This window comes from Microtus ochrogaster, chromosome 2 (genome assembly GCF_000317375.1).
Source record: "Microtus ochrogaster isolate Prairie Vole_2 chromosome 2, MicOch1.0, whole genome shotgun sequence".
In the NCBI taxonomy this organism is placed as follows: Eukaryota; Metazoa; Chordata; class Mammalia; order Rodentia; family Cricetidae; genus Microtus; species Microtus ochrogaster.
In genome coordinates, this window is record NC_022010.1 from 18,737,689 (window position 1) to 18,756,244 (window position 18,556).

Below are 18,556 nucleotides of genomic sequence, written 5' to 3' on the forward strand. Positions count from 1 at the left end.
GCTAGACGTCCTGACTTGGGATATCTCTGGCACTCATCTGCAGGTGGGACCCTCGTGACAGTGGCATTTTGTCTTGTCCTCCACTTCTCTGCTCCCATGGAACATGTGGTTTTAGCCACAAGGGTGGAAGGCATCCTAACAAGGGATCTACAGAGGGAGCAGAAGGGCAGGGTGGCTTACAGCTCACCCTGTCCAGGAAGTGAAGTGCCAGGAGAGTGGCCTGCCAGCCCCCACCCCCCCAGAGTGTCCACAGTCAAGGAAACACTTTTGCCGTGTACTATTGTAAGGTGTATGGTCACCTTACAGAATGAGTCTCTCTCTAGCTGTCTGGACTGCGGGCACATACCATGCTAGGTTCTCCCCACAAGAGATTCTTATTCTTTACAAAGGAGAAAGTCAGAAACAATCAGTGTGCACATGGGCATGTGTGTGTTCTGAGAATTTCTGCCCTGGGGACACAGAAGCAATGCCTACTCCTCCTTTGAAGGTCACAGCTACAACTGAAGAATGACAACCCATAGTATGACTGTTCCACCCAAGCTCACCTTGGAGAACCACTGAGTTAATTGGGCTTTCTTCCAGAACACAGGGGTAGGGTCACTGATATGAGTATGAGTGATCCCCGAAACGACCACACTGGAAGGTCTTCACCCATCAAGGATGCCGGCTACATAGGTGGAATCCCTTTCAGTAACTTGTCCTGGACTATATATGCTGGCACCTCCCTGAGCCCTCCCAGGACGCGTGCAATTAGTGCAAAATCGCATACAAATGGGTGGAGGGAACGGCTGGACACGCAGGTGAGGGTCCTACGACCCTCCCCACACCCTCCTCTGAGGGAGCAGCAACAGTTCACAGGCAGCTCCTGATGGTGCGCACGTGTGAGCGCAGCTGAGGGGAAGAGGGAGGAGGCTGTTTCCTGGGAGGACAGCTCAGCACCACAGTGCCCATGCGCATGTGTGCACTTGCAGGATCCAGGGGTCTCTGGAGCCTCACTGATAAGCATGTCTCAACTTTGAGTTTGAAAAAAAAAAACAGGCATTAACAGACTTTATAGCTACTGGGGGCCACAAATGACTTTTGTTCATGTTAGTTACACCTATATCCAGTTGCAAATTAAAACAGAGAGATTGAAACAGATGATATTTTCTCATCTTGGAAGACAAAAGTGATACCGTTGTGTGTTAATATGCTGCTCTGAAACTTTTCAACTCTGTTTCCTAAAACCCAGAATGTCATGGAGGAGTACAGTGTTCCTGAGTTTTGCAAATCTCTTAATCTCTGAGTTAATCGAAGACAGCTGGAATCTCATCTGCACATCTGTGTCCAATGAGGCCCTCCATACGGTCACGTGGGCTGTGGGCACTCAGTAGTTATCTTGGAGAGAAAGAGTGGGAGGGTCCCATGACTGTGTCCAAAACCCTCCCTTGTGTACGTCTGTGCAGCATGTAGTTGCAATGCCCATGGCGACCAAAAGGGGGCGTCAAATCCTTAGGAACTGAAATTGCAGATGGTTGCTGGCTTCTGCTAGGCACTGTGCACTGAACCCAAGTCCCATGAGATGAGAAAGTCTTCTTCACTGGTGAACTATCTCTCCAGTCCCTGGAGACCTTTTTCGTTTCGTTCATTCATTCATTCATTCATTTTTTTTTTTTTTTTAACATTTTGAGGTAGTTAGAGAGCTCTAGCACTTTGGTCAGTCTTTATTGTCGCCGGCAGATGAGGGATGTTCTTAAGCCTGGGAAGGTGAATTAAAACAAGGGTGTCATCCGAGTGTCAGCAGCACAGGTGGTTCCCCTTTGCTGTGGGTCACAGATAGATCATGTGCTGTGGTTTAGACGTATGACACCCTATGCCACACAGGGCCATTTTCACCCAAGCCTGGCTCACTCTTCCCTCTGGGAGATTGACAGGGAAAACCTGCTTCACAGATGTAACCCGGGGGGAACTGTGAAGTCACAAAGGCCATTACTGTATTTCTGCTGACACATTCAGGATGTGGTATGCCCTGCTTGCGCCTCTGACGCATGAGCAGTTCAGGCCCTGGCCTCTGTTGCTCTTCCATCTCTGCCTGGCTGATGTTTTACTCACCTACAGCCATCATGGGGAAAAGAGGAAAAGCAGAGGTAGAATATTTGGGGGTGATCCCAGGGTTCCTTACTCCTGCCTGCCATACCCCAATCCAGAGCCATCTGTTTCTACAAAGAGAGGAATGGATTCGGGGAGGTCATGGGTATTCCTGCAGACACCTTGTGGGTTCATTGCTATTTTGGTTGGTTCTGTCTGCCGTGGGGCTAGCCTTGGAAACAGGGTCTGAGGGACTCAGGTATCTCATTTCTGGAGGGGGAACTTACTTTCAAAGCCGCATTCCTCTGAAGGTGACTAGCAGCTAGAGAAAGCAGGCTATTCTAGTAGACAAGGACTCCTGTTTGGTCTGGTTCTTCAGTTTTGGTCCCTAATGTGTCTAAAATCTGCTGCTATTGACTGTGACCCAGCACAGAGCGGTGTCACTGCAAAAGCACAGTATGATGTGTGGACGCACCACACACACACACACACACACACACACACACACACACGGCCCCATTTGAAGTCCTCTAGTGGTCCAGGTTGGTTCACAGCTTGATTTATTGTGTGGACTAACAAGCATTTCATCTGCAGTCTCCTGGGAGTGTGGCTCGGGTGCCGTAATGAACAGCCCCCAGCACACAATGCACCAAGTTCCTTGAAGCTATTCCTGTCACAATAAGTCTGCAGGGGGCAGCGGCATCTTCATCCTGACCCATTTCCTGGGGAGACGTTTTATCAACTTGAAGCTCGCTTCCCCTTTTCCCGTGACCGTCAAGGTCAGGAGACGGAAGCTGCTACTCACATGTGCACACCAGGGGTTCGGCAGACAGCTGTCCAAACACGGGGCAGGAAATGTATGGTGCAGATAGGTGCTTCCTACCTGTGGCAGCCCCTGTCTCTGGAGACCCCTGTCTCATAGCCTTGGATTCACAGCTCCCAATCTTACATTCTGTCCTCAGTGTTAGCTCCTGAAATGAAATAGGACCTCAGTGAGCAAGACGCAGAATCATGCATAGTGAGAGAAGGTGTTGACAAAGAAGAGGGCGGACGGAACATCAAAAGGAAGAATGAAGCCCTTCTAGAAATAGCACCATGCCAGCTTCTGAGAACACGGCAAATCTAGCTTCCTGGTCACAGGTCAGGCCACAGAGAGTCAGGACCCTGGGGGCATCGTGGAGGCCACACAGTGTTTTTGAATACACCCGCTGTATGCTCGACTCTGGCAAAAGCTGCTTCCACCAGTACTAGTGTGATGGCCACCCCATCCGCTTGACATGCTGTGGTTTCAGGAGACTGGCATTCACTTAGAAAAACCCTTTCTCCTATAGGTTTAGTTCTGTGTCACCTAGAGATTTCTTGGGTCTCCCAGTCCCCACATTAGCCCCCTCTCAGAGCTAGGACTTGAGGCCATGACTTGAGAATAGCCTTCCTTGCATCGTGCAGCCATCCTAACAATGATCAACAACAACGATAAGTCTGATACGATGTACACTTCATCAAATACCATCAATAACTGGCCTGAGCCCATGCTGGAAGTAGGGTGGAAGATTAAGCTCATCAAAGGTTACGGGGGCAGATTCCCACTTTACCGAAGGGACTGTCACACTTCAGGCTGTGTTCGTGACTATCCAGCTGCAATTGTCACCCTGAAACAGCACCACACCCGTACGCCTGTGCTCTGGGAATACTTGTTCACACAGATGAGAGATCCAGGACAGGCATTGCAGCATGGTTTAGGATAGCAAAGACTTACCAAGAGACTAATGTGCCATCCATGTGCTGAAACAAAGAAGTCGTGTGTGTGTGTGTGTGTGTGTGTGTGTGTGTGTGTGCGTGCGTGCGTGCCTGCCTGCCTGCCTGCCTGCCTGTCTGTCTGTCTGTCTGTCTTAGGGGAAGGGTGGTGATACTGGGATTTGAACCCAGAACTTCACACACGCTAGGCAAACACACTCTGCCTCTGAGCTACGTCCCCAGCCCTCTTTCGCTGTTTCATGCATGTGTGCATGTTCACGGGTGTACATGCGCACAGGGAGACCCAAAGATGGTCTGATCATTTTTTTTTCAGTCACTCTAGACTTTATTTATCAAGGGGAGGTCTCTTGATGAACCTGTAGCTCACTGATTGCAGCTGGCCCCAACCCAGCTTGCCATGGGGCTCCCGGTCTCTGATTTCCTAGTGCTGGGATGATAGGTGCCTGTTATACCTACTTGGCTTTTATGTGGATTCTGGAGAATCTGAACTCTGGTCCTCCCAATGGCACAGTAATGGCTCTATTCATTGAGCCACATACTCAGCCCTTCCTTTCAATTTTAAGGCAAGCTGTCCCTAGGTTCCCTAAGTTGGTCACTTCATAGTCTACTCACGCCCTACAACATCTGGTCCTTCAGCCTCAGCCTCAGGAGCAGCTGAGATGACAGACAGGTCTACGTCTGAGGCAGGCTCATTAGCACATGCCCTGACCATTAGCACACACCCTGCTGAAGAGCCGGGGCTGCCCCCCATGCTGCTCATAGAGGCTGGGCTTTGGGAACTGGTGGTCTTGGGAATTTGCCATAGTCTTGGGTACAGAAGAGAACCAGAGTCTGTACTTCCCATTTCTGGATTGCATGCGAAGCATCCAAAGAACAAGTGGTCTAAAAGTTGAGGGTGCTGTGTTTCTAAGTAGGATCTCACAAAGGAGTCAGGGGAAGGTGGGATTGGAGTAAACACTAAAGGAAGCGATGTGTGAGTTGCGGGGCCATCAGGAAAGAGCACCCCAGACAGACGGGATACACAAAGGCCCTGGGATACAGGCTGTCTGGCGAACTCAACCAAAGTAAAACCAATGTAGCTAGAATAGAGTGACTGGGAAAGGGAAGGACAGCGACTTCCCTTTCAGCGCCGACTGAGGCTTTCTGACCCCGGAAAGTTCTTGGTAAATTAGATGGGAGCTGCCAAGGCTTCTGAGCAAGTGGATGTTGCATGAGCTGGCATTTGGTTGCCATCTGCTGTGGGGGTATTAGGCTAGAAGCAAAGTTAATTCTGCCCTCCAACAGACAGACCAGCCGGAGGCCCCTGTGGCTAACCAGATGAGAAGCATGAAGGCTGGGCTACAATGTAGCAGTCTTTGCCAGGCCTGGTGGCTTAGGCTTGTCATTCTAGCTACTCGGAGGTTGGGGGAAGGTGACTCAGGCAAGAGGAACTTGGGCAATTTACCAAAACCTATGGCTATAGCTCGTTGGTAGAAAGTTCTTCTGGTCCACAGGAGGCCCAAAATTCCAACAACACACATGCACACCACAGGAGCGTGCACACACACACACACACACACACACACACACACACACACACACACGACATCAATAGAAAACCAAAATTGACTGGGTGAGGAGTACATTATTGATTGATGTGGCGGAATTGGCTGGGCCAGAAGTCGGAAAAGAGGGAGATGTCGGAAAGGGATCCAGGATTTGGGCTGAGCCAGCAAAGGGTGGATGGCCACTCCCGGGGAGGGGGAGAAACTGGAGCGAGGTAGGTCAAGGGTGTGAACTGACGCTGAGCGCACAGCTTATCCCAGAAGACCAGCATCGGGAACGGAGCCAAGAAGCCAGGAAATGTTCAGGTAGTTTAGGGAGTGCCCGCCCTGGAGATGCGCGTGGAAGGGGCAGGTAGTGTCGGCTGCAGCAGGCAGGGCAGGTGTGTGAAGAATCATGGAGATGACTGAGGCCCTGGGCCCAGATCTCGGGGGATTGATGGATAACAAACCAGGATGTTTGTTTGGTGTAACAGGATAATCACCCATGGGTCCAGGGAAGTTGCTAAGGGGAAACCGTTGAGATAACTATGGTGGTCAATCTTGTTTATTGACTTGATGGGGTTTAGAATTGCTATGGAGGCATGGACAGGACTGTGAGGGAGTTTCAAAACTAGGTTAGTTGAGGCAGGAGACTCTCCTGAATATGGCTGGCACCATCCTAAGGGCTGGGATACTGGGATGCTGGGATAGCAGAGTTGAGCATCAGTGTCCATCTCTTAGTGCTTCCTGACTATCGACACAATGTGACCAGCTACCTCATGCTCCTGCAGCCACGCTTTCCCTCCATGATGGACTGTGTGCCGTCAAACCGTGAGCCAGGATGAATCCTTCCTCCTGAAGCTGCTTTTGTCAGAAATGTGTCCCGGCAGTGAGGGAGTGACTCATGGGACTCTGTGCATGCTGAGATATGCCCTGATAGTCTGGGCTTCCAGAAAAGAGGCTTTCAAAAAAAAAATGCTCGTGCCCAGGGCATGCCCCACAAAGCTCACTTACAATTACTGTTTCTGCATCTCCCAAGACCACAGAATTCTCCAATTCAGCGAGACACTAGATGCTGGCCATAGATCTCTGGATTCAGAAAAAGAAACACACAGAGAAACAAGTGTCTCAGCTATCAAACTATTGATGGGCAGAGCCTCATTTCTGTGTGATATTCTTTTTTTTAATATTTATTTATTATGTATACAATATTCTGTCTGTATGCCTGCAGGCCAGAAGAGGGCACCAGGATGGTTGTGAGCCACCATGTGGTTGCTGGGAATTGAACTCAGGACCTTTGGAAGAGCAGGCAATGCTCTTAACCACTGAGCCATCTCTCCAGCCCGTGTGTGATATTCTAAGAACAGAATCATCCATACCCAGTGTTGGGGACCAAGAAGCCCCCCGACCTAAAGTACTGGCCAATTTTCCTCATCCCCTCTGCAAGAACAGCTTGCTGCAAAAATAGCTGTGATACAGTTCTCAGAAGGACCTGACCACAAGGTGTTCCAAGACATGGCCTAACCACTAGATGTTTCTAGACATATATTGCTTCCTCCCTGGCCTAGGGTGCGATAGTTTCTGCTCCCCTCTGGCCCTATCCCTCCCTACCAAAACCACTCTATAAGAATAAACCCCTGCCTGCAATAAACGGAACCTTGACGCATCTCAGACCGACTCTGTCGATTCCTTATATGCGCTTGGTTCCCTTTCTCTTTCCCTCCCTTCCTATCCAAATGATCCTGAACTCAAGGCCCACGAATAACGTGGCCTGCTGGACAGGCCAACCCAGGATTCTCACATGCTTGGCTATGAGGGTAGGGAAGAACCGGATACTTAGAGTGACCCTTGAGACACTGCAAGAGTAGGAAGATGCAGCCAGACTTGTCGTCTTGTGCTGGGATGACAAGTGGTGGGAAGACCCCAGTTGTGTCCCTGTGTGTAGAGACAGCAGTGAAAGGCTCAAATGTACCAGGTCATGACTGCTGGAAGTCACCTCCTGCCTGCCTCAGTTTCCTGGGATTGTGGTGAGACATAGGTGGAGAATGTATAGGATTCCCACAGCTGCTGTAACAGAGGATCCAGCTGTGGCCTGAATGTGAAGTGCCACCCCCTACAGGTTGGTGTGTTTCTGAAGGTTGTGGAATCTTTATGAAGAAGAAGGGCTGAATGGAGGGAAAGAGATGCTAGTGGCAGGCTTTAGAGGTTAGATGATCTCCTGGTTTTGGTCCTTCTCTGTTTTCTGATCTTTTGTGACATAAATTATATGCTCCTACCCCCATGAACTGGCTGGTTCTATGATGGCTTCCCCACTATGGTGGACTGAGACTGGCTGAAGCTATGAGCTGAAATAAACGTTCTCCAGGAACTTGCTTCCGTCAAGCATTTGGTCACAGAGATACTGGAACAATCAGCTCAGACTCCAGACTGGGAGATTAGACCGCAGAAAGCAAATGCTCATGGGCTGGGGGACAGGAGTCTACAGTTGGTATGAAAGTCTGCTCTGCACGCCCCCAGTTTTATGTGCTTTCCCAGTCCTGGAGGCTCCACACCTTGCAGACACACCACTCCAAGTGTGCCTTAGCCTCCGCATGGCCTTTTCCATTATCTCGGTGTCTCCTCTGTGTTTTGGAGGAATGTATTCAGTGCCCGCCATAAGCTAGGATGAATTCGTCATAATTTAACTCAATACATTGAACTCTACTTCCAAGGAAAAACATGCTTTGAGGTTATGGGTGGACATGAAGTTGGAGGATGCTAATTTACAAAGTGGACCCAGGAAGAAGACCAAGATACCCTCCTAAGCTGTCAGTGGAGGGAGGGATGGAAAAGAATGTGGGTAGATTACAGGTGGGACAGGGAAAAGTCTGCATAGTTAACTGGTGGGAGCCTGAGGCTGGGAGGATGGTAGGCTAGGGACCACTAAGAACCCCCTTAGTCATCTGGCATCCCTGAACACCCAGATGAAATCCTCCCAGGCCCTCCACCTTGTCTCCTTGGTAACCCCAGATTACCATAAAGTGGTGGAGGTCAATGGTTTTGCAGCAGCCACTCATCGCCCGCATGCTGCCCTTGCCTTCTGCCTTTTCCTTGATCCCCAGACCATTCCTCCTAGGCCTGGCTCAGTCCAGCACCCCCTGGGCAGAGCCCCAGGCATGCTCCCTGATCTGAGAAGAGATTCAAACATCAAAGGCTATGAAATTTTACCCTGGAGCAGGAGAGCAGAGGCCCGGAACTGGCAGAGGAGACCCTGGGAAAGGCTAATGGCTCCGTGCCTTGGGCCTGAGAGTTAGGAGAAATGACAGTGATTGACAACCTGGGAGATGACCTCATCTCTGGAGGCAGCAGCTCCTGCACCTGCCGGTCTAAGGGTGGGTTTAGGAGACCAGCCAAAGAAGGGGGGGCTTCCTATGGAAACCATCAAAGCAAGGGGAGGCAGGAGGCAGGCATAGCACCCCTTGTCTGTCTTCATGTCTTCATAAATGCTTTTCCCACCAAGCAATGTGTCACTCGCCGTGTCTGCTTAGGTGGCTCTCAAGTCTAAAACCCTTCTTAAACTATAATAGCTTAAGGAATTCAAAACAGAAAGAGAGAGCCTTTTAGTGCACTTTGGACACATGAACATTAAACCACGATGCAGTTTCCACAGCATTCACACACTGGCTCTTTAGAGAATTTATTTTGATGCACTATCACTTGGCAATAGTGAACTAAGGCCCCAACAGCCATCTACTCCCTAATGCAGAGTCCATGGATGTCAGTTTACACAGACAATGGGATTTCAGGCTGTGGGGTCAATGAGGATGACAAGCCACTGGGTGAGCCTGCTGGGATCCTAGGTCCTCTAGAGGAAAGGAAGACAAAGGGGAGGAGGAGCTGGAAGGAGACTGAGAAAGACCAGAGACAAGGCCCCTGGAAGTCTCCTGACCACGAAGGGAAGAAAGAGCCAGGACACCAGATGCTTCAGAAGTCTCTAGAAGCTGCAGGAATTTCCTTTGCATGGCCAAGTGAAGCCCAGGCACAGCACAGAACCATATCGGTCAGACCTCTCAGCTACAGGAGACGAAATGAGTGCTGTAAGCCTCAGTGGACACAATCATGAGTTACAACAGGGTTACCTTCTCCTCCAATCTAACCAGCACATGCGGATAGACATGGATAGAGAACACAGCGGCTGTGCAGTGGGCAAAGGCCAGGGGATGACTCTGCTGGCTGCTTAGTTGGTACAGATCTCCGAAAGCCCATTGGAAAGTAGGGTGAACCAGGGAGACAGACGCCATGCCTACCGGTCAACACCACCTGACCTCACTCAACTCCGGGCATCAGCTGGTGCTCTGTGCACCTGACCCTGCTCCTGCAGAAGGGTGTAACCTTCAGTTGGCTCTTGGCCTCTGAGGGAACCGGTCTGCCATTGGGAACACGAAGGGCGGGATGAATTCGATGACTGACCTCATCTGAGACCTTCACAGAGTCCAGGAGCGGCAGCCAACTTAGTGTAATGAGAGCCACCTCAGATAAGTACCCACAGGGGCACAAAAGGTGAAAGGGCTTGGACACCACGGGTGCTGCCTGAGCCTCTGTGGAGGACCACCCCGACAGAGCACAAACAAAACAGGGAAGGAGAGAAGTGGATTCTTAATGGCGTATTTATTTATTTCATGTGCATTGATTTTTTTTGCCTGTACACATATCTGTGTGAGGATGCCAGGGCCTCTGACCTGAAGTTACAGATGGTTGTGAGCTGTCATGTGGGTGCTGGGAATTGAACCCAGGTCCTCTGGAAAAGCAGGCAGTGCTCTTAACCACTGAGCCGTTTCTCCAACCCAAGAAGTGGACTCTTTGTGCTATCACCTCCTCATACCTGCTAAGCAGCAGGGCAGTGCCATGCATGTGACCCTCAGGCAAAGGCAGGTAGAGGCCAGAGCTCAAGGATGCTGCAGCGTCATGGTTTCGGTCCATACCTCAGCTCTATTAGAAGTAGCCCTGCCTTCTCAGGATTCCCGAACACAGATGTCTGACGCTCCTGCTCCGATATCCGTCACCCAAGCTGGCAGGAAAGGCATAAGCCTAGGGCTGGGGTGCAGTGCAGAGGTGGAGGGTGTGTTTAGTATATACAAGGCTTGCCCGTGATCCAAGAACAACGGCAATTAAGAACAACAGCGACAACAAACAGCCAAAAGGACTGGCAAGATGCGCCTGTAAAACCACTTTTCTCTAAGACTGACAACCTAGGCTTGAGTCCGCAGGACCCCCGTGGTGGAGGAGAACCGATTTTAGGCAGGCTTCGCAGTGAATACCTTTAATCCCAGCACCGGTGAATCAAGGGTAGGCAGATCTCTGTGAGTTCAAGTCCACTCTGGTTGACATCATGAGCTCCAGGTCAGCTGGAGTTACACAGGGAGACACTGTCTTCAAAGTAAGTAAATAAATAACTAAGAACCTCCTCTCCCGCAGAGCAGAAAGTCTCCAGGCAGCTCACAGGCTCCAACTGAGTCACATGACCACCTCTCCACCAATACTGAGGCAGGAGGAAGCAGTGGCCAGAGTGCTTCTTTCTGAAGGGAGAAGGTAGAGGTAAGGCCCTTGTACCTCTGAGCACAGGCGTTGGGTGAGTTTTAAACCAAGTTGTCGATTTGGGAAGATATCCTGAAAGCCACACAGTGAACGTGAGGTCAACGTCACTGTCAGCTCGCTCATTATAAACTTATCTCTAAGCAAGCAGGGACAAAGACAAGCTTCTAAGCTGGGCATGGTGGCCCACGCTGTATTCTCAGCCACTCTGGAGGTGGAGGCCAAAGGATCAGGAGTTCAAGGCCAGCTTCAATCACATACAACATTGGAGACCAGAGTGGACCAGCTCTTTGGCCTTTATTCTTATTTGCGAGAGCAAATGAACAGTGTCTCTATCTCTTACGAGTTTTTGTCAAGAACTGTGATTCTGCAGAGCCTCAATGATGCCCTGGTAAGGGTGGTGACAGGACCCATGCCTATCAGACTTTGGTGTCAGCACTGTGCGAGTCTTGAAAGACAAACTTAATCTTTCCTGTACATTTCCTCCGGGCTTCACAATAATCTAAGTCAACAGCACAGCCCAGAAGGGTTGAACTGAAGGTCCCCTACTGGCGGTGGCACTACAGAGGGAAGAGCTCAGGGCCAAATATTTTTATTGGTAAGCCATTCTTCCACATTCGCTCTCAGGGAAAATTTGGCGAGATAAGAGTTTTCTAAGACACGTTCTGATAGGTGGGTGAATTTTCCCAGTGTGTGTGTGTGTGGGGGGGGTGCTGAGAAAGAGTCCACATGTCTTAAAGATAGGAAGTTAGCAGATAATATCCCAACACTGGAACACAATGGCTTGGACACAGTTAGAACATGTTTTTTAAAGATGAGACTAGACCATAAGAGCTGGCTGAAAAATTTCTATGAGTTATCTCCTAAGGAAAGGGCTGGGAGCAGGGGAAGATGGGAAATAAGGAACCAGGGGATGCTAACAGGAGATCTCGAGTTTGAAGCTGGGGAGATGCTTTTTGGAGACCACTGAGGCAGAAGGCAGGTGAGATGCTTACAGGAGACCTCTTGGGAGAAGGCAGGGAAGCTGCATGAGACCACGGAGGCAGAAGATTGCATCTGTGTTGAGGATGAGCTTCTGTAGTGGGTCACTGCCTTTAGGGAGTGCGAACGAGTGAGAGAGAGTTCAGAGATCAGAACAGTGGGCCACAGTCCAACATCTTAAAGACACATGAAAGCTAAAACCCAGCACAGAAAAAGAGCCCTGGGGGCTCAGCCTCCAATCCTGATGTTGGCAGAGGCGATGGGGTAGTTAGTATTTTCTTCTTTAACATGTTACAAGTCGGCACAGGAAATGGCAGAGAAGTCTATGGATCACCCCAACACTTTCTCCCCAACTTCACACATTCTCAGATAGAAAGAATGCTCTCCAGAGGGTTTGTCCCCAGGGTTCCAGGCTTGGCTCACGACCTCATTCCTAGGTACGTCCCAGCCTGTTCCCCGAGCACAGGAGCCTGCCCGAGCACCCCACCTGTGTGTCCTGCAGGCACGGAGGCTGACAAGTCTGATCGGGAGGTCCTCTCTCCCCTCCTGCTTGCTCATCCTAGGGGCTGGAACCTCAGCCGTCACACACCTGGCCTGGATCTGAAGACCTGCGTCCTCCACAGACTAATAGTCTTTCCCATTCAAACCCCCAGACCCTTGCCCCAGGCTGGGCAAAATCACCTCTGCTTGGCACACACGGGAGCAGTCATCAATGGGAGTGAGGGCATGTAGGAGCGCGTTTATCTGCCTAGGTGTCGATTTTCCCAGCCAGACCGTGAACCTCCTGGGGGCCAATCGAAAGACTGATTCATCTCTTAATCCCCAATTCCCAGCAGCACCTGACAAATATTGGTTGGCTTATTGTCGTTGAGTGACTTATTGCAAAACGTCCCGGTGCTGGAGAGGCAGTGGGGGTGAGAGAGAGGCAAGGCAGGATGGACCACACATAGCTCATGCTTGCTTATCAGCTCAGCCGAGACCTACACTGGAGGCCTCAGGAAAATGGGAGCCAGAGCCATCCGGGACAAGGGAGACAATAGACACATGAGCCTATTCACTAACATTGGATGCCCACATTCCAAAAGGAGTTCAAAGGCGATAAATACATTGTAACAGGGCATCACAGGAGGAAGCTATTGCACATGTCACTCTCCTGGAAGGCCTCTCAGAGGAAGCGAGAGTTAAAGAACCACGAGAAGAGATACCAAAAGAACATTCCAGAAAAATGAAAGAGCAGGCAAGATGGCCCTGTTTCATGAGGGTGCCCTATTGCAAAACCACACTGATTAGAGCTCACGGGGGTGGAGTGGCCCAGTGAAGTAAGATGTAAAGCTAACTGCATGAGTAGGGCCAGGCTGAAAAGAACTGTGGGTAGAAGAGAATTGGAGTTTGGATCCCAACCTGGAAGAGACCAATGGAGTGTTTTCAGCACGTCCCTGGAGGAAAGTTTGTGAAATAGAGCCGAAGACCAGAATAAGGAGACGGTTGCGGAGCTCTGCTGGTTGGACACAGCAGAGCATGGTGGAGCCTTGGCCTCAGAGCTGGTGACGGAGGCTAAATGTGCAGTCAAGGTGCAGGGTGTTGGGTGCATGTGGTGCAGGGAGGCCTTGCAGTCTCAAAGCCTATGCACAGGTGGTGCGTGCAGAGCTTGAGTTTGGGTGAGAAGCGGGAACCCAGACCCGCTCAGCACATGAAGATCAGGGAGGGGGCAGAGTGGGAGGCATCGAGAGGCCAGAATGGAACCTTCATGTACAAGGATATAGAGTAAAGGGAGGGAAGAGGAGGACCAAAAGACGGGAAGCAGGGAAACTGAGGAAGAGGTACATAAAGTCATCACAGCACTCCTGAGTGAGAACTGACCTCCGGGAAGAGCAATGTGGTCATGACTGATGCCCTGAGAAGCCTGGGTATGGTGGACAAGCGGTATATCCAGGGGAGTGGCTAAAGGCTCACGGGAGGCCAACCTCTGTGACTCGTGAGACTGGACTGCCCCCCATGGCCATGAGGCAATGGCTTGAAGAAAGCAATAGGGCTTATGGGACATGGGGTAGTTTATGATTAGACAGAGTTCATGATGTGTGGCCATAGGTCAAGAAAAAGACTGAGCTGGGTGTGGTAAGGGCACACCTTAAATCCCAGCACTTGGGAGGCAGAGGCAGGTGGATCTCTGGGAGTTCCGGGCCAGCCAGGGCTATACAGTGAGACCCTGTCTAGAAAACATTGAGACTGAGTCACTGAGCCCTCAGGAGAAAGGGCCTCCCTCGGCAATGGAAAGCAAAAGTCACCTCTCTCCCTGAAACAAAACAAAGTCAACAAGCACGTCTAAAAGGTAAAAGAACAGAGAGGATGCCCATTCCCTATGCTGGGATGCCGTGCTCAGACTTAACGCACAGGGAAGGGGCTTGGTCTTGCCCCAACTTAACGTGCCAAACTGTGTCGACTTTCCACGGGAGCTCTTACCTGTTGGGAGGAGTAGGTGGGGGGATTGGCTGTGGGGAGGCAAGAAGAGGGGTGGGAGGAAGAACTTTGGTTGGAATGTAAAATGGAATAAAAAACTAAATTAATTAATTAAAAAATGAATAGAGATGATGGGTCACTGAGGCAGAGAAATTGAACGCTGGAGTTGCACCCCGAGTAGAGTAGCCCTTCCCTCATGGGAATCTCGGCTAGATGTATGCACACAGAAAATACTTTTTTTGGTGGGCATTTATCTGAGCACGCTCATTTGGACGTCATAGTTTAAGAAGGGAAGATGGTGGACACATTCCTGATCATGTTTCACTCAAGTCATGGAGTCTATTGTCAACAGGCTAAAAAAGGGGGGCATAGCTGGGTGGGTTTCACTTGTGTCACGGAGATGGTGGACTGGGCTAGAGAAATGGCTCAGCGTGTAAAAGTGGGTACTGCTCTTGCAGAAGACCCCAGATGGGTTCCCAGAACCCATATCAAAGCAGCCCACGACTGCCTGCAACTCCTGCTCTTGTGGATCTGTCGCCCTCTTCTGGCCTCTACGGATACTGGACTCACATGCACACAGAAATGCACATAACTGAAAATAATTAAAACAAAAAAAGATAGCGGGCAGGAACACCGAACATGATCAGCTTCATTTATCAAAAAATATTTAGCTAGACCCAAAATAAAGGACATACATAAAATCTGTATTAATATAGGAGTTTGCCTAACCTAGCTACTGACATAGTTACTTGATGAAGTGTCCATCTATGCCAGGAAGACAGTGAATTAGATAATGGGAATTTGTCCACTTTGGGTACCGCTGGAAGCACCATTCTCAGGAAAATATCACAAGCTGGATCCTACCCCACGTAACTGATGGAACGTATCGGTGAACTCAGAAACTGCCCAGTGCTTTCCAAAGGCCAGGAATAGGCATGATTCGGGTCAGAGCTATGGAGGCCCCTCCTTTTGATCTCAGAATATGTGTGAAGGGCAGGCATCAGGAGCTGAAACAGAGAGTCAGGGACTAGACAGGGACCCGTGGCATCCTGCAAGTCTGAGGGAGCAGGAAAGTCCATGCGGGTCTGAAAACTGCTGTCAAACAGGGGCCACAGCCCTTCGCAAATGCCAGGGCTTCCTGGTTCGTGTAGAATAAAGCCTCTGCTAGGAGCTGCTACACCCTGCTTGAGCTGGTTTCAGGGTCACTCTGACCTCCCCCACCCAGTCTTCCTAACTTCCTCAAGCTTCCTGCACTTTTTTTTTTTTCTTTCAAGACAGGGTTTCTCTGTAGCTTTGGAGCCTGTCCTGGAACTCCCTTGGTAGACCAGGCTGGCCTCGAACTCACAAAGATCCGCCTGTCTCTGTCTCCCAAGTGCTGGGATTACAGGCGTGTGTCACCATCTCCAGGCTCTTCCGGCACTTTCATCAGGGCCTGGACTCTTTGATCTGTTTCTAGAACATTCCACCTGAGGCTTTAGCTTTTCTTTTTTTTTTTTTTTTTTTTTTTTTTTTTTTTTTTTTTTTTTTTTTTTTTTTTTTTTTTTTTTTTTTTGTTTTTCGAGACAGGGTTTCTCTGTGGCTTTGGAGCCTGTCCTGGAACTAGCTCTGTAGACCAGGCTGGTCTCAAACTCACAGAGATCAGCCTGCCTCTGCCTCCCGAGTGCTGGGATTAAAGGCGTGCGCCACCATCGCCCTAGGTCTTTCATGGGGTCTGATTCTTATCTTGCAAGCCTACATCCCAGAGGACTGTTCTCTGGGAAGTCTTCCCCTGTGGCCCCTCTGAATGGCCCCTCTTGTCCACTCTGTTTACTCCCAGACAGTAGCCGCAGGTCCCTTGGTTTGCTTTCCTGTGGGTCAGTCCTGTGACCATCCATTGTGACAATTAGTTTTTATCAACTCAACCCAAACTCAAGGCACTCGTGAGAAGGAAACTTCAATTGAGGAAATTGATTGGCCTGTGAGCGTGTCTGCGAGGCATCTTCTTCGTTGATGATTGACGTAGGAGGGCTCAGTCCTCTCTAGGTGGTGTCATCCGTGGGCAGGTGCTCCTGGGTGATGGAAGAAGGCAGGCTGAAGCAAGCCACCCAGAGCAAGCCAGTCAGCGGTGGTCCTCTGTGGTCTCTGCTTTAATTCCTGCCTGGGGTTCCTGCCCTGACTTCCTTCCGTGGTGGACTGTGACCTGGAAACCGAAATGAACCCTTTCTTCCCCAAGTTGGTTTCGGTCAGTGCTAACACGGAAACAGAGAAGCACCATGCAATCAAAGGACAAATGGATGAATGAGTCAGAGAGAATATTTTTTGGCTGGTAGTGAGACCAGAAGAGAGGTCGGGATGAAAAGGATCAATACCCAGACACACAAACACAGGTCTTATCGGGCCTCCGTGGCACTCTGTCTGGGTAGACACACCCATGGGGTGGAACTGAGGGAGGTCACGTTGGAGAGGATGAGGTGGGTCCTTGGGTGCCTGCATTTCATATTTGCTTCTGGATTCTTCTGACCCCAGGCTGCCTCCAGTCATCCATGTCATCCTGGCTTTAGGTCAGTCCAAGCTCCACTTCAGAAATGGCCTGGATTTCTACCCTGACCATGTTGTCCACTCCCTCATCAGCTCTGCCCCCTCCTGCTGCCACATGCCTGGGGCTCCATCCCTCTAACACCTCTGCCTCACCTGTCTCTGTAGTTAGGAGCTTTTCCTCCGAGACAAACTGCCACCGTCTTCGTCAGATCAGTGTGCCTACTTGTGACCGTCTATCCCAATGGGACTTGTGGACATTCTCTCCTGGAAGGGGTGGTTGAAGAGGTCACAGGACCTTCGTCTGAGAGTCCACCACAATCCACGCCCCTCCCACCCAACCCCAGCCATTTGTATGCAATTCTACTCTAATGACCTGTGGTCTCAGGAGGTGGTAGAAGAACAGACTGGAGTGTATTGGCTGGGGAGTACTAGGGAAAGGGTCTAGATCTTCTCCACCATGGAGAAGCCATCATCCATGCTGGATGGAGACTTTCCAGTGTGGCTTCTTCGGGGTCCCTTATACTTTGTAAGTAAGCCCAACTGGTTCCATTAAAGGATAAACTACAATGGAATCACTCTTTGGTTTGTTGTCAGAAACTTAGGGGAAGGAGCTAGATGTTCCCCAGGGAGGGGATTTTAGTGAAGCTCCCGTTCTTTGTTCTTTTGGTGTAACTCTGTATTCTTCAAGGGAAGAGGGACCTAGACCATACAGACCCTTTGTTCCTGGCTAAGAAGTTCAATGGGGCCTGTTCTCCCCATTTTAAACATGCTGTATTGTTTAAGGTAGTTCAAGTTCACAGCAAAATCGGGAGGAAAGTCTGAGATTTCCCTACAGATACCCAGCTGTGCCCCCAGCCCCAGCCCCAGCCCCAGCCTGGGGTCTAGTTTTGTGATTGGGCAGGCTTTGTCGGCATCCATCACCAGGGGTCCAAAGTTCACACTGGAAATCACTCCTGGTGTAGGTGGCAATCCTCCATCTTTTCTCTGCCTGTTGCCCAGGCAGCCTCTTGTGGAGCCCAGACAGTCTCAGAGCAGAAGCAACGGGTGAAGCAGGAGCTTCAAAGCTTCCATGTCCCTTCTCACATCCTCACACAGAAGGCCTAGGCCTTCCAGAGGAGGCTGGGGCAGAAACCCCAGCTCCCTCCATCTCCTTCTCCTCCCTCTCCCTCCCCATCAAGTCCCATGAAAATATCAAACAAGAAAGTAAATCTCTTCCTGTTTTTCAGAAGCCAAACTTTAGTGAGTGGCCTTTGATCCACAGATGTAATTAGCATTAGAATTGGAGATTGAACGGATATTTGTCTAAAAGCATTAATTTAAATCCTGGCCCAGTTTCCCCCTTATCAGCACTGTAATTCTAACAGTGCCCCTGGCAGAATCAGAAATCAGAGAGGAAGAATGAGCAAGCAGGTCCTTGCGCACCCAAGAAAGCTGGGAAAACCCCCTGGGAAAAAAAATTTTTTTTTGAGCTGGCACAAATGGTGGTATTGTTGATACACACACAAAACCCCACACAGCTCTCACCTCAAAGAGAGTAGGAGATAGTTCATTCTGGAGTCAAATATGAATGACCGTGGCCCAGGAACACAGATTCAGGATATCTCTCACACCACGTTCCAGTGTGGGAAGAGTGTCACAGAATTTCTATAGTAACAGAAGAAAGTAATAAATCAAGACACTTTTCA